This window comes from Chiloscyllium plagiosum, unplaced genomic scaffold, assembly GCF_037043375.1.
Source record: "Chiloscyllium plagiosum isolate Xiang-an unplaced genomic scaffold, Cpla_swu_hap1 HiC_scaffold_10, whole genome shotgun sequence".
Taxonomy (NCBI): Eukaryota; Metazoa; Chordata; class Chondrichthyes; order Orectolobiformes; family Hemiscylliidae; genus Chiloscyllium; species Chiloscyllium plagiosum.
Genome location: NW_028270148.1, coordinates 24,578,028 through 24,598,583, shown reverse-complemented (window position 1 = coordinate 24,598,583; position 20,556 = coordinate 24,578,028). Strand labels below are relative to the sequence as shown.

Here is a 20,556-nt window from a genome sequence, read left to right as displayed (position 1 = left end):
TGCAAACTCCACACAGTCAGTCGCCTGAGGCGGGAATTGAACCCGGGTCTCTGGCGCTGTGAGGCAGCAGTGCTAACCACTGTGAGCTCTTCTTAGAGTTCAGTGAGGAAAAGTCAGAGTTATGCTGTGTTTGTATGTCTTAGGGAGATAGTAATGAAGAGAACCAAATCAGATTTGTGTGCAGAAATTCAATGAAAATAGGTTATTTATAACTTCATCAATTGAATAAGAAATTATAGAGTGAAGATTTAAGTGATATCTGTAAAGAGTATTGCTGTTTATGTTATGATCTCTCCAAGGTATGTTGTATATAGCTTTGTTTTCTAAAAAAATTTATATAATATACTCATGGTTTTGTCAAAAGTACAATGGCAGCCTCTTGTAACTATGTTCAGTGACTGAGGCACCATAGTAACCAAGTTACAATAATAAAATTTACATTTTAAAATTTATCAAGGAAAATTTCACTTTGGGATCTGACTTGTCCAATATTACTATGAGCTGGAACCATAACACTTTACATCTTTATGTGACTGAACTGAAACGTTAACTGTTTTTCCCTCTTTACAGATGCTGCAAAACCTATAGGGTGTTTCCAGCATTTTGTATTTTTTCCCACTCCAACAAACCTGGTTTTAAACTTAACAAATACTTGGTAAATTTAGAAATGAACAAACAAATAATGTATACACACATACATAACAGGATACTGATGAAAGAAAAAAAAATACATTTATCAGGCAACTTTCTTTACCTTAGGACATCCTAAAGCACTTTACAGTCAATGGGTTTTTTGAAGTGGAGTTTCTATTGTCCTGTCCAAGTCTATAAATGATAAAATGGTACAAAGGCTACAACTCTAAGAACGAAGCTAACCTGTTTCTTTTCTTTCCGCATAGCTTGTAATATCAGAAGTCAATGTTTTTCCAAATGTTTGCTTCAAAATTCTTCTCTCTTTTAGGAATTTCAAACTGATTTTTTTACCTCTTTTAAGGAATATCAAATCAGCTTTCTGATTTCACACTTCAAAATCATATGCTTTTTATTTCAGAAAAAAAGTCACTCGGACTTTCTGCATTTTGAATGTTTGACCATACATTTGAAAAGGTACTGGCATCCACATGAAAACTTAACTAAACACATAAGTTTACATTATTCTCCGTAGCCAGCCTGGAACTAACAAAATGTGAGACTTTGGAGCTAATATTGGATTAAGTTTTTAGTTTTCTTTTCATCTTATATAATTGTAATTAGATTTAAACAGCTTGAAACCAATTAAAGCTGAATACATTTCTCTCTGTTGTCACAGGATAGCCTCTTCTATAACTGTTACATTTACGACATCAAAAAGGCCTACAAGCTGCAGTGATACAGCACCTACGTGGATTGCAATTAATTGTGCTACAATGTGAATTGGGAGAATTCTTTCACTAATGAAAGCAGAATTTGCTGATTTTGTATACAATTCGTGTATACCACAGAATTACAAAAGATGTTTTAATGAAAGCTTGGAGCAGCCTAGGCAACATTGCCACATATAGTAAGATTCTCAAGCACATGTCATGTGAATGAGACTCCCAGATCCCAATTTCAGGGTAAAGTACTGTAAAGGCATGATAGGTTACATTGCAGGAGGCCTGCCCACAAATTTCTGTTAAGCAGAGTGTCAAGATTACACAAAAGGTCCATAAACCAATTTTAACTACATTGTGCTCCATGTCAAAAAGAAACAAGTGGAACCACAGTGAGTCAGCAAATATGTCAAAACTGTTTTACTTTTCAGTTTGTTCAAGTTTTACAGTAGCCAAAGAGTCATAGCCATAGAACATGGAAACAGACCCTTCAGTCCAACTAGTCCACACTGTGATGATGCTGCTCCTTTAACAAGGTTATGTTGTCCTTGGCGTTTTTTTTCAGAGGAGTCATAAACACAAAGTTGCAGAGAAGTCAAGGTCTGAAGGGTTTTATGGCTAATTTGATTATAGCTAACAGATACTGCCTCAGAAAAAGGGCTTTGAAGTTTAAACAAAACACTTGTACAATGGAAAAGAGTGGCCATTTCTCCCAGCTCAGTTTTTCTCTGGTTTGGTTTGGTTTTTAGCAAGCAGAGGTTGTGAATCTGCTGGACCCAAAGAACAGGTCCATGTTGATCCTTCCTTCTCTGACATCTCTCCTGTCAGACCATGTGTTTGATTTTACCTTTTTTGCTCAGGGGTGTTTATGGGGATTGTTGCAAGTGTTTGGAACAACATCATTAAGTTGGAATAATCTGTTAGGTTTTTGGATAGTTTAAGTTATTCCATATTCAGTTCTTTTCTGTTTGTGTTTCATTCGGTAATCTAGTAAATAAATTAAGTTTTGTTTAAAACTAAGTGGTTGGGCCAGCTGCATCACTCCTGGAATATCCACGTTGCTTAAAACAACTAGCAAAGTTAGGGTTTAGGCTACTTCCTTGAAATGTTTTGACAGGGTTTGGCCTGGTCCATAAGGATTGGGGGCTCTTTGCAGGATTTGTTCAATAGTTCCAAATTGAGATTAGGGTTGATGGAATCAAAGACTGCTAGTGGCAGGTGTTAGTATCTTTTGTTCTGGGTATTGATTTCGATTGGTTTAAACAGTGCTTGGGATAGCAATGGCTCTTTCAGTCACTGGGAATGGAAGAAGTGACTTTGGGAGTTTTACAAAAGGCGAATAAGGCCAAGCTGCTGGAAATAGCAGACAAGCTGGAGCTGGAGCTGCCTCCTTCTGGAAGGAAAGGAAAGATAATTACAGCAATGGCTCAGCATTTAGATTTGGTGGACATGCATTCAGAATCTTTATAGATGACTAAAGTTCAATTGAAAATGAAGCAGCTTGAGTTAGAGGCAAAAGACAAGGAAGGGGCTACATAAATTGAACTGTTTGAATTATGATTAAAGGCAGAGGAAAGAGAAAAAGAACGAAAGACTCTAGCAGAACAAAAAGAAAAGGACAGAATCACTTTAGCAGAACAACAAGTAAAAGAGAGGGAACAGAGAGAGAAAAGAGAGAAAAAAGAAGAGAGAGAGGAAAGGAAGAAAGAGGGGGACTTTGGCACTTAGACAGAAAAATCAGTTTAAAAGGATGGAGATGAAGTAAGCTTGGTGAGGAAGAAAGTGAGGATGAGCAAAATCCATGATAGCCAGAGGCCTGGTGAGAAACTGTTGAAATATATTCAGGAATGCCTAAATTTGATGAGAAGGATGTGGAAGTCTTTTCATCTAATTTGAAAAGGTGGCTAAACACATGAGGTGGACAGTGACAATGTGGATTTTGTTGATCCAAACAAAACTCGTAGGTAAAGCTAGTGAGGTATTCACATCTCTATTAGAGGACTATCTGGGGCATATAAGAGGTGAAGAAAGCCATCTTAATTGTGTATGAGCTTGTGCCAGAAGTTGACAGATAATGCTTAGAAATCTAAGGAACCTGGTCAAACCTACACTGAGTTTGAAAGTAATTTTGATAGGTGGATAAAGGCATCAAAAATAGAGCAAACCTATGATGCTCTTAGACACACAGGAGGAATTCAAAAATTCACCTTCTGAAGTAGTGAGAACTCATGTGCAAGAGTAGAGAGTTAAAACGGCAAGTTGAGCAGCTGAAATGGCTGATGATTGAGTTGGTCCATAAATCAAGGTTTGACTTCCAAAACCAATTTTAATCCATGAGGGATAGAAATTAGGGAAAAGAGATCCTCATGTGGAAAGGGAAAGGTTGATCTCGGTGAAGATCATAAGGATAACTTACCACAGGGTAAAAAGGAAACCTTTGAAGGGGAATGAGAAGTTAAAAAGCCCTGGTGTTTTCACTGCAATAAAGTAGGCCACATGAAATCACAGTGTTGGTGGGTTAGGAAAAATATTGGGAAGCCAGATACAGGAAAACAGGATAAGCCAGTGAATTTTGTTGGAGTGGTAATGGAATGCACAATGGAGGATAGAAAGTTGCACCAGAATGTACAACTTGGTTGGTGATTGCTTAAGGAGGAAGTGCCAGATCTGCTTAAATCATATACCTGCGAAGGTAAAGTTTACTCGCATGGGCCAGGAGCAGCAGGTAAAAAGGCTATAATATTAAGAGATACAGGATCGTCTCAATCTGTGATGTTGAAAGATGTGGTGATATGGACCTCCGAAGGACTATTCCCAGAAAACGTACTAGCAACCGGAATTCACGGTGAGACACAAGGCACTCAATTATGTAGAGTGAGGTTATAGCGTCCAGTGAAAAGTGGAGAAGTCATGTTACGTGTACTGGACAAACTTTCAGCTCCAGGAATACAATTTGTCCTTGCTAACAGTATAGCTAGTTCACAGGTAGGAGCGCTGCCTACTGTGGTTGAAAGGCCAGTGGAAACTCAGGCAACTGAACTATTGCAGGGCACATACCCTGGGATTTTTCCTGACTATGTGGTAATGAGGTCACAAACAGGAGAGATCGAAGAGTATAGATAAGAAAGTTCAAGTGGAACTAGCAGACACCCTGTTTGATCAAATGGTTGAGACAAACCAGGAGGAGATAGATGACAAAGCAAATATTTTTAGCTCAGAGAAAAATCAACTGAGTTACAGCAGAAAGATGAAAATTTAAAACAATTGTATTAAAAGGTATATATGGATAAAGAATCCAAATGCATCCCTGAATGCTACTACCTTAAAAATCTATGTCTTAATGAGGAAATGGATACAATCATATATTCAGGCAGATGAGAAATGGGCAGAAGTTCATCAAGTCATATTGCCAGTGAGTTATGAAACAAAGGTATTGTGAATGGTGCATGAACTACTAGTATGGGGTCATTTTGGGGTAAGAAAAACCCAAGCTAATATGCAAAAACATTTTACAGGCCTGGACTGCACAAGAATGTAGTTGAATTTTGCCAGACATATCATACATGTCAGGTGATTGGAAAACCACAGGCAGTAATAAAACCTGCACCTTTAATACCTATTTCTGCAATGGAAGAACCTTTTACAAGAGCCTTAATTGATTGCGTAGGACCCCTACCTAAAACAAAAGGGAATCAGGATTTGCTAACAATAATGAATGTGTCCACTAGATTTCCAGAGACCATTCCATTATTCAACATCACAGCTGAAAGAATTGTAGATGAGTTACTCAAATTTTCCAGTAGATACAGGCTACCAACAGAGATACAATCAGATCAAGGGTCAGACTTCATACCAAAATTTTTCAAAGGAGGTATGGACAGCTTAGGAATAAAACAATTCAAATCTACTGCATACCTTCCAGAATCGCAGGGAGCACTACCATGTTGATGGCTTATAGTCAAGGCTATCTAGATGATTTGGATACGCAAATTCCATTTGTACTTTCTGCGAACAGAGATGAACCAAATGAATCGAGCAAATTCAATCCATTTAAATTAGCTTTTGGACATGAAGTGGTAAGTTGGGATTCAGAGACCAAATATTTGGACTGTGTCAAATTTTCAGGAATGATTAAATAGAGCGGGGGACTTGACTAGACATCATTGACTAGCATACAATGAAACAGAAAGCAGACAAGAAATCAAAAACTTGCAATTTTGCTATCGGAAATAAAGTGTTAGTGTTACTTCCATTGATGGGTGAACGTTTAAAAGCAAGGTTCAGTGGACCTTATCAAGTCAAAAGGAAATTGAGTGAGGTGAACTATTTGAGAAGGACTCCAGACAGAAGGAAATCTCACAGAGTGTGTCATGTGGATATTCTCCAAGGTATTTTGACAGGGAAAGAAAGCCAAGGAGACTGTGTTATTGGTTACGACACAGGGAAGAATCAAGTTCAGAGGATTCTGAATTGGACATTCCTCAAATTAAATTGGACAATAAGGAAGTTGTCAAAAATTGGGATAAATTATTGAGTTACCTTCAGAGGAAAATTGAAATGACCTGAAAGAGTTATTACTATCGCTTGGGGAGGTATGTGGAAATAAGCTGGGAAAGTACTAACTTAATTATGCATGATGTAGATATAGGAGATACTGTTCCGATTAAGCAACATCTTCTAGGCATAACTCCCTAAAGTTGGCACAGGTTCAAAAGGAGATTGAATGCATGCGCCAAGATGACATAATCAAAGTGAGTTACAGTTACATTTAAGTTACATTTGGAAGTGAATATTCTTTTAATTTTTCAATTCCAATTTTTTTTTGCTCTTTATTTAAAAAAATTGGAAGCACCGTTCACCATTTTCTACTGTGACATTTGAGAACAGAAATTGGTAGAACTCATGAACTGTGGTTTTTGCTTTAATCACAAATTCAATGCCATTACAAAGACTGATGTATTTCTGATTCCACGTCTGGAAGACTATGTTGAAAAGATGGGACAAGCAACTTATATTGTAAATCTAAGTTGGACTTGCTCAGAGGATACCGGCAGGTATCTTTGTTAGAAAGACGGAAGGCAATTTTGGCTTTTGTAACATCAAATGGACTGTATCAATTTAAAGTAATGCCATTTGGTATGAAAAATGTGCCAGCCACATTTCGGAGACTAATCAAGAAGGTAATTTCGGAATACCCAATTGTGTTGATTAGATTGATAACCTGGTGATTTTTAATCACGTATGGAAGGAACATTTACAATATTTATCAGAATTGTTCAATCAACTTCAGAGGGCAGGCTTGGTGATAAACCTGGCGAAAAGTGAATTTGTGAAAGCCCATGTCACCTTCCTGGGCCATGTTATTGGAGGTGGATAAATGGCCCCTCGGAATGCAAAACCAAATGTAATTGGGGAGTTTCCCATACCATTGACAAAAAGAGCAGTACTACAGTTCCTGGGATTGAGCAGGTTTGACTGAAAATTTGTACCAAATCTTAGCAGCGTGGTTGCTCCTCTCACTGAATTGCTAAAGAAAGGCAAGAGGTTTCAGTGGACAGTCAAAAGGAATTTGACAGACTGAAAGCTGTATTAACCACTGCCCCAGTAATATCCACACCTAATTACGCAAAGCCATTCAAGATGGCTATCAATGTGAGTGATGTGGGTGTCAGTACTGTACTCTTACAAGAAGACAACGAGAAGATAGAAAGACCGATTGAGTATTTGAACATCCAGGGAGTTAAACATTCATCAGCAGAAATATTTGACAGTTGAGAAGGAGACTTTGAGCCTGGTGTTGGCATTATAACATTCCAATGTTTATGTTACCAGTAATGTATCTGAGACAACCATTGAAGATTGTGGAGAAATTTAAGACAAAAATTCCATACTGTTTAAATGAACCTTGATGTTACAGCCATTCAATTTAAAAACTGTGAATGTGGCAGGATGAGAAAATGTGATTGCCGACGCATTGCCGAGACCTGAATGAGAAATGGAGGTGTTCAGTGGCAGGAGTAAAACAGACTGGAACAAAACGTAGTTGGACATGTTTGCATGATTACAGTCAATGTAATATATGTGTTGTGGTGTACTAACAATTTAAGCTTAAGGGGTTTTAAAAATGAAGCCATCTATGGTTCTATGATTATATGATTCTCTGAACCCTTAGGTCTCTCTGTTCTACAACACTACACAGGGCCCTACCATTAATGGTACAGGTACTCCCCTTGTTTGTTTTTGCCAAAATTACCTCACATTTATCTAATTAAACTTCAACTGCTATTCCTCAGCCCATTGACCCAATTGATCAGGATCTCTTTGTAGTCTTGGTTAACCTTCTTCACTCTCCACTATACCACCAATTTTGGTGTCTTCTGCAAACTTACTGTTAGAGTACAGGGTAAACCCTCCTGCTTAATTTAAACCAGCCATACAGAAAAGGTACACCCCATGCCGTAATCTGTGAAAATCCAAGAAGCTAAGAAGTATTTAAAAATTAACAACTTAGTTGTCTGTTATACTTTAAGAAACTATTTACAACTCCTTTCTCTAACCCATCTTTTACCTCCCCTTCTACAATACTAGTTTGATAAAACCCCCAATGAATATTTATCAAAAATTTAAATTTTCAAAACCAGTCAGATATTGAACCTTCTCATTATATCTTCCTCTGTCTTCTTTTCTTCTTAGGGATTTCTGTTTCATGGGTTACTGATCAATAAAGGTATCTTTAAGAGCACTATTTTTCAGGCAGTCTGTACATGCTGGTGGCTTGGCAATTCTCCCTCAACTGTTCAATTTTCTCTGGCCTTATACCGCAAAAGCATTGGATTGTGTCATTGGCTTTTAAGAGTGTCAATATACTAAATTCAAACTTGATTGGAGTTTGGTATTTTGTCGGGGTATAATTTAAACTGATTGGTCTAATTCAAATCAGTTTTGTCATTTACAGGCAACCAGCTACCCTAGCTACTAGACCAAAAGGTTACATTGTATCTTGTTCAGAACATTTGGTGCTGTCAGGTAGTCCTGCTAGCTTTTGACTGTCTTAAAGGTACAATACTCCCACATCTTCGTAACACCTTCCTCCCCTTAAGAAAAAAAGTACTATCATAATGAAAAGATGGCTTCATTTTTTTTCTATTTTTTAAACCCATTACCGTATCATACTGATAACTTTAATCTAAGTTCACCATATATATTGAATAAATACAAATCTCATCTAAACTTTATCAGTTAAATCCGCGATAACACATCTGTGATTACATTCTTACAACCTGCAACATGAATGATGTTTAAATTAAAAGTCTGTAACATAAGACTCCAATGAAATAGTCTCATATTCTCAACTTTAAAGTGTTGTAAGAATGTAAGAGAATTGTGATCCATGTACACCACCGTTTCTGATACATTGTTCGTGACGTACACATTAAAATGTCGCAAGGCCAGTACCAAACTCAATAGTTCTTTATCAATTGTGGAGTATTTCCTCTGGCGGTTGTTGATCTTCTTCAAAGAGTAACCAACTGGCAGTTCAATCCCATCCTTATCTTCCTGTAGGAGTACAGCTCCAATTCCTATGTCACTAGCATTGATGGCGACTTTAAAAGGTTTTGAAAAGTTAATATTAATTTCAAATGGTCAAAATGCCTCCTGGCATTGTTCTGTCCACTGAAACTTTGTGTTCTTCTTCAGCAAATAGGTTAACGGTGCCACTACACTGCTGAGTTTGGAACAAACTTCTGATAGAATCCGCTGAGTCCTAAGAATGGAAGCAGCTCTTGCTTTGAGGTTGGTCATGGAAATTCCTCGATAGCCTTTGTCTTTGTGTTCCGTGGGGTCAACCTTCCATGACTGATGTTATGTCCCAAGAACGTCACCTCTGCTTTAGCAAATTCCATTTTATTTAAGTTTATCATTGGTTTTGCTTCTCGTACTCTGATTAGATTAGTTACAGTGTAGAAACAGGCCCTTCAGCCCAACAAGTCCATACCAACCCGCTGAAGCGCAACCCACTCACCTACATTAACCCCTTCACCTAACACTACGGGCAATTTAGCATGGCCAATTCACCTAACACTACGGGCAATTTAGCATGGCCAATTCACCTAACGTGAACATTTTTGGACTGTGGGAGGAAACCGGAGCACCTGGAGGAAACCCACGCAGACACAGGGAGAATGTGCAAACTCCACACAGTCAGTCGCCTGAGGCAGGAACTGAACCCAGATCTCTGGCGCTGTGAGGCAGCAGTGCTAGCCATTGTGCCACCATCATTCAAAGAGCTCTGCCAACTGTACCATGTGACCTTTCCAGGACTTACTAAAGATCACTACATCGTCCAAATAGAATGCACAGTTTGTTAACCCAGCCACAACTCTGTTCATGAGTCTTTAGAATGTGTTGGATGCATTCTTCATTCCAAAGGGCATCACTTTATACTGATCTAGCCCATTTAGGGTTACAAACACAGAAATTTCTTCCGCTGCCTCTGATAAATATACCTGCCAGCATGAAGTCCAACTTTCTTGATACAGTCTTGCAATCTAGGAATTGGATATGAGTCCGATTTTGTTGACCTTCCAATAATCCACACAGAATCATTGAGACCCGTCTGGTTTGGGAACTAAGACAATCAATCAGTGAACTGCACTCACTCTGGCTTGGTTCGATGATGCCCTCGTCAAGCATGGCCTCCCCTCCTTCTGGACCTGTCTGGCTTTGAAAGGATTAAGCTGATAGGGGTGTTGTTTTATCGGAGCAGTATTCCCTACGTCTACTTCATTAGAGTTAGAACATAGAAGAATACAGTGCAGAACAGGCCCTTCAGCCCTTGATGTTGTGCCGACCAGTGAGCTCATCTAAGCTCATTCCCCTACACTATCCCATCATCATCCATGTGCTTATCCAAGGATTGTTTAAATCTCCCTAATGTGGCTAAATTACCTACATTGGGAGGCAGGGCATTCCACACCCTTAACATTCTCTGAGTAAAGAACCTGCCTCTGACATCTGTCTTAAATCTATCACCCATCAATTTGTAGTTATGCCCCCTCGTACAAGCTGACATCATCATCCTAGGAAAAAGACTTTCACAGTCTACCCTATCTAAGCATCTGATCATCTTGTATGTCTCTACCAAATCCCCTCTTAGCCTTCTTCTTTCCAATGAGAACAGACCCAAGTCTCTCAGCCTTTCCTCATAAGAGCTTCCCTCCAGACCAGGCAACATCCTGGTAAATCTCCTCTGCACCTTCTCCAATGCTTCCACATCCTTCCTGTAATGGGGCGGCCAGAACGGTACACAATATTCCAAGTGTGGCCGCACTAGCATTTTGTATAGTTGCAGCATGATTATTGCGGTTCCGGAACTCAATCCCTCTACCAATAAAACTTAACACACCGTATGCATTCTTAACAGCACAATCAACTGGGTGGCAACTTTCAAGGATCTATGTCCGTGGACTCCAAGATCCTTCTGCACATCCACACTACCAAAAATCTTTCCATTGTCCCAGTATTCTGCCTTCTTGTTATTCTTCCCAAAGTGAATCACCTCACATTTAGCTGCATTGAATTCCATTTGCCACCTCTCAGCCCAATTCTGCAGTTTATCCAAGTCCCCCGCAACCTGCAACATTATTCCACACTGTCCACTACTCCCATGACTTTAATGTCATCTGCAAACTTACTAACCCATCCACCTATGCCTGTGTCTAAGTCATTTATAAAAATGACAAACAGCAGCAGATCCTTGTGGCACACCACTAGTAACTGGACTCCAGGCTGAATATTTTCCATCAACCACCACTCGCTGTCTTCTTTCAGAAAGCCAGTTTCTAATCTAAACTGCTAAATGATGTTCAATCCCATGCCCCTGCATGAAACTTATCAAAGGCTTTACTGAAGACCATGTACACCATGTCAACTGCCCAACTCTCATCTACATGCTTAATCACCTTTTCAAAAAACTCAATGAGGTTCTCCCCATCTGATTTTACATATGTCCTTATACTGCAGTAACAAATTTTCAATTGGGTTCTATCTTCCTGAGGAGAAAGTGAGGTCTGCAGATGCTGGAGATCAGAGCTGGAAATGTGTTGCTGGAAAAGCGCAGCAGGTCAGGCAGCATCCAGGGAACAGGAGAATCGACGTTTCGGGCATAAGCCCTTCTTCAGGAATGGGGAAAGTTTGTCCAGCAGGCTAAGATAAAAGGTAGGGAGGAGGGACTTGGGAGAGGGGCGTCAGAAATGTGATAGGTGGAAAGAGGTCAAAGTGAGGGTGATAGGTCAGACTGGGGTGGGGGCGGAGAGGTCGGGAAGAAGATCTCAGGTTAGGAAGGTGGTGCTGAATTTGATTGAGACAGGGTGGGGGGAGGGGAAATGAGGAAACTGGTGAAATCCGAGTTCATCCCTTGTGGTTGGAGGGTTCCTAGCCGGAAGATGAGGCGTTCTTCCTCCAACCGTCGTTTTGTTGTGGTCTGACGATGGAGGAGTCCAAAGACCTGCATATCCTTGGTGGAGTGGGAGGGGGAATTGAAATGTTGAGCTACAGGGTGGTTGGGTTGGTTGGTCCGGGTGTCCCAGAGGTGTTCTCTGAAACGCTCCGCAAGTAGCCGGCCTGTCTCCCCAATATAGAGGAGGCCACATCGGGTGCAGAGGATGCAATAGATGATAGGTGTGGAGGTGCAGGTGAATCTGTGGATATGGAAGTTTCCTTTGGGGCCTTGGAGGGAGGTGAGGGGGGAGGTGTGGGCGCAAGTCTTGCACCTCCTGCGGTTGCAGGGGAAGGTGCCGGGAGTGGAGGTTGGGTTGGTGGGGGGTGTGGATCTGACGAGGGAGTCACGGAGGGAGTGGTCTTTACGGAATGCTGATAGGGGAGGGGAGGGAAATATATCCTTGGTGGTGGGGTCCGTTTGGAGGTAGCGGAAATGACGGCGGATGATGCGCTGTACATGGAGATTGGTGGGGTGGTAGGTGAGGACCAGTGGGGTTCTGTCCTGGTGGCGGTTGGAGGGGCGGGGTTCAAGGGCGGAGGAGCGGGAAGTGGAAGAGATGCTGTGGAGGGCATCGTCGACCACGTCGGGGGGGAAATTGCGGTCCTTGAAGACCGCAATTTCTATCTTCCTGAGACAGATAGCTTACTAAACTATCCCACTCCTCAAGGACGTCTTCATTTTTTAATCTATTTTGAGGCACATCAAAATCCACATCATCTGGATTTGATTCCTCACACTGCAAGGTAGTAACTAACACCTGTTTCTCCAGTTCTTTCTCTCCTGTATAACTCGGTTTCACCATGTTCACATGACATGCCTGATACCTTTTTTTCTATCTGGCATCTTTACTAAATAGTTCACCTGACTCAACTTATTCTCAATTTGATAGGGACCACTAAACCTGGTTTTGAAGGGATCTCCTATCACTGGTAACAGTACTAACACGTCATCCCCTTAGGAAAATGCCCTAGTCTCAGAACTTTTATCTGCCACCTGCTTCATTCGACACTGTGACCTCTTTAGTTGCTGTTTAGCTAACTCACTTACTCAATTTAGTCTCTCCCTCACCTCTGATAGATAGTCTAATTGCGAGATCTTCAACTTTGGTCCTGTCAATTTTTCTTTAATTAATTTCAAAGGGCCTCTCACTTCATGACCGAATATTAATTAAAAGGGAGTAAACTGAGTAGATTATTTTGGGGAATCACTAATGGCAAACAATACGAATGGGATAACTTTATCACAATCAATCGAGTAATCCTGACAGTATGCTCTCAACATGGTCTTCAAAGTCTGATGGAGAAAGTGAGGACTGCAGATGCTGGAGATCAGAGCTGAAAATGTGTTGCTGGAAAAGCGCAGCAGGTCAGGCAGCATCCAAGGAACAGGAGAATCGACGAAGGGCTTATGCCCGAAAACGTCGATTCTCCTGTTCCTTGGATGCTGCCTGACCTGCTGCGCTTTTCCAGCAACACATTTTCAGCTTCAAAGTCTGATGCCATCTTTCTAAAGCTCCTTGGGATTTATGATGATACGCGCTGGATTTAAAGTGCTGTATACCTAAGCTATCCATATTCTCCTTCAACAGCCTAGCAGTAAAATGTGACCCTTGGTCCGACTGAATATCTCTGGGTGGCCCATACTGTGTGAAAAAAGCTACTAACTCCTCTACCAGCTTTTTTGCCTTGATACTCCATAATGGAATTACCTCTGGAAATCTGGTAGACACATCCATTATGTGTAAACAAGCTAACAAGTACTGGTTCCCACTTTTAGTTCTTGGGAGGGGACCCACACAATCAATTATAACCTGCGTGAAAGTTTCTTCAAATGCGGGAATCGGCAACAAAGGCACTACCATTTGGCATGTATGACATGTATGGCAAATGTTAACCATATCCTTGTGCATTCCAGGCCATTAAAAATGTTCTTGTACCTTAACCTGAGTCTTTTATACCCCGAGGTGACCTCCTACAGGTAGTTCATGTACTACCCGTAACACTTCCTGTCTGTATGTTACCAGCAACACAATCTGGTGCACTTTGGCCCATTTCTCCTCTGCACTAGACTGCCGTGGTCTTCATTTCCATCTAAGGATTCTATCTTTCAGATAATAACCTTCTGGAATATTCTTTGCCTCCTTTCCGGAGCACACTTCCACATATATATCTTTTATCAGCTTGTCTTGCTGTTGCAAGTCCTTTTGCCTTTCAGGACTAAACTCTGTCTGACCCTCTGCCTGTTCAGGTTTTTCTTGCATCATTATGTCGAACAGGGTATCCGCTAACTGAACCTCAACTCCTTCATTTTTCTCTTTACTTTTTACTTTGTGCTGTGATTATGATAGTGGGATCTGATTACCACACAGTCTGGGAAAATACCAGGATATTTCTGTTTTAACTCCTCAGTTTCTTAGTCTTCCTTGGGCTTCTCCACAACAAGGTGTGTCACTCCCCCACCTTGGATGCCAAATCATTCCAAAGAACAAACTGAATTCCAGGAACTGACACTCTGCCAACCACTCCCACTATAACTGCCCCAGTCTTGAGTTGGCACTCCAACCTGATCTTTCATATGAGAATGCTAAATTTCTGTCCATCTATCCCACACATTACCACACTCTCGGTCAGAAAGAGTGCATATTTGCTCATCCCTGACTATCGAAAATTGGTTAGATGCTGTATCTCTCAAAATTATAACTTCTTGTCCTTCTCCTCCTGTTCTTTCTGAATAAACTTTACCCACAGAAACAAATTATTTGTAGAGATAACTTCATAAGCAGCCCCTGCCTCGGCTGTGCACTCTCCGACAGCTCTTCTTGGGTCTGCTTTACTACCTTCACTAATGCCACTGGCTTAGCTTCTTTTACCACATCTTTTTCCACAGCACCTTTCTTTAACGATCAGCACTGTGACTTTACGTATCCCACTTTACCACAGTGTAAACATCTGAGGCCTTTCACCTACTTTCCACCCTCTTAGCCTTCTTTTTTATACTGTGGTGCTCTCTACTCCTGGTTTTGTAGTGTAGAATCTCCCCTTCTATCCCTCACAGGACAAAATTCTGGCCAGAAGCTTGTCTGATGCACCAACATGTACTCATCTGCTAATTCTGCTGCCCTTCTCATGGCTAAACTTTCTGTTCCTCCACGTGAATTCTTACCATCTCTGGGAGTGAGTTTTTAAACTCCTCCAATAGAATAATCTCTCATAGACCCTCAAAGGTCTTATCTATTTTTAAAGCACATCGATCAAATGACTATGTTTAATTCTTTCAAACTCAACATAAGTCTGACCTGGTTCCTTCTTTGTGTTTCTGAACCGCTGTCTATATGCTTCTGGTACCAATTCATAAGCACTTAAAATAGCCTGTTTAACCTCTTCATAAATTCTTGAGCCCTCATCTGACAGCATGGCAAATACCTCACTAGGCCTGCCTACCAGTTTAGTCTGAACTTGTATTACCCATGAATCCTCAGACCACTCGATCTGCCTAGCCAATTTTTCAAATGAAATAAAGAAGACATCTTTCTCATCAAAATGTGGCAGATTTTTGACATATTTGTATACATCACAACCTTCTTTTAATCTCCATCCTGTTAACTTGACTTTGCTGCCCCACCCTCCTCTAGCTTATCTCTCCACCCTTCAGGCTCTCTGCCTTTATTCCTGATGAAGGGCTTTTGCCCGAACATCGATTTTACTGCTCCTTGGATGCTGCCTGAACTGCTGTGCTCTTCCTGCAGTACTAATCCAGAATCTGGTTTCCAGCATCTGCAGTCATTGTTATTACCGAGTTGATTTTAACCCTACTGCAAATCCTCTTGCAAGGATGCCTGCCTTGAAGAGGTTTTCCTCCTCTCTCTACAAGAATCTCAGAGAGTCCCTCTCCCACTGCAACTCCCAGGTCATTTCCACTTTCTCCCCACCCCCACCCTCCTCTCACTTATCTCTCCACGCTTCAGGCTCTCTCCTGTATTCCTGATGAAGGGCTTTTGCCCGAAACGTCGATTTTACTGCTCTTCGGATGCTGCCTGAACTGCTGTGTCTTCCAGCACCACTAATCCAGAATCTGGATTCTAAAAGTATGGCCTTTTTCTTTCCTCATAAACTTTCTTCGCAAATTTGACAATCATCTTCAAATCCCAGAACCTCTTTAGCAACTTAAGAGCCATTTCTCTCACTTTTCATTTAATCAACCACAAGTCACTGAAAGTAAACAAATTGTCTCACCTACATTTTATTTAAAGATCTAGGACACTAATCTGCAAATGTTTAAATCTACTGGGATTTTTGTACCCCCAAATCTATTCAAATCTGTCTAAACCAGTTCAAATCTTGATGACGAGCCCCCAAATTGTTATGACATGGGTAAACCTGCCTAATTAATTTAAACCAGCCACACAGAAAAGATTTATCCCATACAGTAATCTGTGAAAATTTGAGAGACCAAGAAATATTTAAAAATTAACAACTTTATTTCTTAAAGCATTATAGATAATAATTAACTAACAACTATTTACAACTCCTTTCTCTAGCCCACCCTTTACCTTACCCTTCTACAATACTCGTCCGTTAAAACCCCTGATTAAGATTTACCAAAAATTCAAATTTTCAAAAGCAGCCAGATGTCGAATCTTCTCATTATATCTTCCTCTGTCTTTTCTTCTTCTTAGGGATTTTGGTTCAACAGGTTACTGATCGATAAAGGTATCTTTAAGAGAACTATTTTTTTGGCAGTCTGTTCATACTGGTGACTTGGCAGTTCTCCTCTCAACTGTTAAATTCTTCCCAGTCTTATATTCCAAAGCATTGTATTGTGTCTTTGGCTTTTAAGATTGTCAGTATACTAAATTCAAACTTGATTGGAGTTTGGTATTTTTCGGGGTATAATTTAAACTGATTGGCCGCATTCGAATTTGTTTCTGTCTCCAGGCAACCAGCTACCCTGGCTACTGGACCAAAAGGGTACATTGTATCTTGGTGCTGTCAGGTAGTTCTGCTAGCTTTTAACTCCCTTAAAGGTACTGTACACCCACATCTTCATAACAGTTACTAACCATGTCTCCTATATTCTCAACCAAAGCATTTATATAAATGACAAACAAAACAATAGTCTGGCCTTATACAATAAAATATATTTTAAAATGTTGGGAATTTGCTGTGGAAAAAACTCAATATTCATTTTCTGCCTAATGTGCTGTCTTTGGAAGAGTGTTATACAATCTATGATGTTGTCAATGCAATCAAACATTTTTTCCTTATTTCATGCAGGAGCATCACCACTTTGCAACTTCAGTTCAGAAACCAAGACGATGAGTGGACAGGCATTCCGTGGACTCTTCAAGGTCATCGACCATCTTGGGTGAAGGATGTATTGCATCTGTGATTACTTTATATGTCCATTCTTTAGTTCATCAGAGGGTGTTGTCCACATTGTGGGTGGCACAGTGGTTAGCACTGCTGCCTCATAGCGCCAGAGACCCGGGTTCAATTTCCGCCTCAGGTGACTGACTGTGTGCAGTTTGCACATTCTACCTGTGTATGTGAGGGTTTGCTCCGGTTTCCTCCCATAGTCCAAAGATGTGCAGGTCAGGTGAATTGGCTATGCTAAATTGCCCGCAGTGTTAGGTGAAGGGGTAAATGTATGGGTGGGTTGCGCTTCGGTGGATCGGTGTTGACTTGATGGGCGGAAGGGCTTGTTTCCACACTGTAAGTAATCTAATTGTTGCAAGCTCCTGTAGTTGTTTATGCTGGAATTTCCATAATAGCCTTCTACAGGCAAGCAAAAAGAGTGTTGTCATGAGGTAAGATGGCCTCATCTTGCTCTCCAATATTCTTGACATCTTATGGACGTAGTCTATATGAACCCAACGTGATGGAAGCAGTTGGTGATAGTGGCTTTCATAACCATCTTCATTGTGTTTACGTGACCTCTTCTGCTTCTGCTTTTTATCAATGGTCTCGAGAATCAATAGTTGGTTTTTAGGTTCCTTTCCTAAAAAATTGGACCGGAGATGGAAATGTTTTCAGTACACGATGCCTTTTGCCACGTAGAGTTTCTTTGACATTGGGATAGGCAGTTACTCTTCTTTGCTGGAAAATATACAGGAAGTCCCCAGGCTACGAATGAGTTCCATTTCTCCGCTGTTTGTAAGCCAAATTTGTGTGTTAGTCAGAACAGAAACGGGCTAATTAGTCTGCCCGTTCGTTAGGATAAAACATTGTACGTAACTCAGATTTTTAAAAATGAGAAGCAGGAGGTCACTTCATAAGTACAGGATGTTTATAACACAGGGACTTCCTGCAGTTAGTTGTTGGACTGTTCCAAGATTTTCAGAATGGTTGGCAAATTTGATTGCAACACCTCCCACTCCATTGTGATGTCCACTTCTTAATTCACACCAGTTTTTCATTCCCTGTATCAATTCACTTTGTCTGTAATTGACAGCACTTATAACCTTCTCACAGGTTTAGCCTACACATTGGATTTCAGAGAGGTCTCATTGTCAACTGATGGCTCACCCATGACTTTGCACTGTAGCAATACCTAACTCTGCTCCAATTGCTTGAGGTAACCTTCTTGGTCTGATTCGGTGAATCTGGAGTGACCATTCTGCAACTTTGATTTACCATAAGAATCATTCTATTGTACTTCCTATTCTGCTCAGAGAATTTTGACACAATTTCAACTTGACTGCCACTTTAGGTTATCCAATTTTTATTAATAGCGATTTTATTGTGTATTCACAAGCTTGTGAATTTTCATTATTAATTTATTTTGCTGGATATTAAACAAAATTATTGTAGATGTTGAAATATAGTACTAGAGGAAAAAAAACCAAAAAGTATATTGAACAGAAAGAAGAAGAAAGAAAATTGATGCAGTTTTGAACTGAAGAATATCACGTTTTCATTGTTACAGAATTAAATCAAGAACAGGCTGCCCTTTGGTACAGAGTGATGAGCATGGACTACTCCTTTGTTTGAAATGCAATCTCAGGTTACTTGCTTTTCACTTGGGACTTCTAAATGTCTTGAGGAACTGGAGATCGTTGAAAGCACAGATATCACCTCAATAATATTCTGTTCATAGCCAATGAGTAAATGTGCACTAAATCTGTATCATCCAGCGGAGATTCAATTCTTGTTCTGCACTCTCAGTATGGTGGAACAGATGCTACATTTCTGAGATGGGAAAGAGGAAATTTTGTCATTGTGTATTGCACAAATTCTTGCTATAAATGTGATGTATGGGCATTAAATACGATTGTTTCATTGTGATCCCTTTGTAATAAAATGGTCTTTTCAAACTCAGCTTTGTTTGCAGGATGTAGTAAATAATTGTACAAATGGAAAATTTCCTTTGTTTCCTCTTAGCCAAAAGGAATGGAATGAAGAACATGTCAAATACATAAGAGAAGAAGATGATTGAAGAGAAAATATTTTATTACCCGAAAAAATGATTAATGGTTACAACAAACATTCCCTAAAATGCTACTGTATGTCCATTCCACTTCATGACAACTCATTTTTTAAAGTGACTTGATAAACTTTGCATCTTTACTCCACAATTATATTTTATAAATTAAGAAAATATGTTTGAAATAACAATAGATTGTTATTTTTCAATCTGTAATTTAATGAAGCATGTTAAAAGAGCTAAAATGGCTAAAGCAAACACAATAGTACCTGAAGTTAAGAATACTCTTAAAGACTAAATTGAAGGGAAAACAAAATAGTTTTCCTGTAGACATTTGCAGTATACTTTGTTGATTCCAGATAGCAGTTGAAAATTCTTGAAAAAGATGGACTTCAATGATACTTCATTTTTCACATTTTCATACTGAGAATCAAATAGGTATTGTCAGTTTAATGTTTGGAGTACATTCATTGTCATATTTTCAGAATGTTTTCATAGAACATAGTTTGGACCGAGTTATTTTTGAAAGCTGTGCTTTATTTCAAATTCAAACAGGTTTAAAGGAGCAAGATCTCAGGCTGCAGGCATCTGAGAATGCATACTAAAGTCAATGAGCCAATTTAATGGATTCCAAATCATAGGACAATTGCATTTACGTGGACTTAACATGAGCTGTCTATAGGGAATACACAGCTGAGACAGGAGCAGTCAGATTTTGATTTAGGAAAGGATGATAGTGCTATACAACTTATTATAAATTACCAAGCCTTCATATTTCATTGCCATGTTAAACAAAGCAAGTTATCTTTCCAATAGTTTAAAATGAATTTATATGGTTCCAAAGTGACACTTAATTCAATGAGCGAGGCTGTCTTGCACCTTATTGGTCATGATAACCTGTCACGATGTATTCTAACTAGAAAACTAGCAGTGCAGGTTTTGGTGCATGTCACTGATGCCTTTAGACCCGTCATCCTTGCCCACCCCACCTCCCTCCCCCCAAGACCCGTCCCTCTTGCTCATCCCACCTCCCTCCCCCCAAGATCCGTCTCCCGCGCCCACCCCACCTCCCTCCCCCCATGACCCGTCTCCCTTGCCCACCCCACCTCCCTCCCCCCATGACCCGTCTCCCTTGCCCATCCCACCTCCCGCCCCCCAAGATCTGTCCCCCTTGCCCCCCACCTCCCCTATTCTTGACCCGTCCCCCTTGCTCACCCCACCTCCCTCCCCAAGACCCACCCCCCTTGCCCCCCCACTAGACCCATCCTCCTTGCCCGCCCC

At 40.4% G+C, this 20,556-nt stretch overlaps 1 protein-coding gene across 3 annotated transcripts in view; it reads right to left on the bottom strand.

Moving 5' to 3' along the window:
• The window catches only part of exo1 (exonuclease 1), a 90,351-nt gene that overhangs the window by 65,738 nt on the left and 4,057 nt on the right, over positions 1–20,556 (bottom strand). For 2 of the 3 annotated variants that reach the window (XR_015758368.1, XM_087991211.1), the window contains exons 2-3: positions 19,545–19,698; positions 5,268–5,357 (exon numbers count right to left, since the gene is read on the bottom strand). The gene's annotated coding sequence lies outside the window, so the exon portion shown is untranslated. The remainder of the gene's footprint in view (positions 1–5,267; positions 5,358–19,544; positions 19,699–20,556) is intronic. The other variant, XM_087991212.1, reaches the window with a different exon arrangement.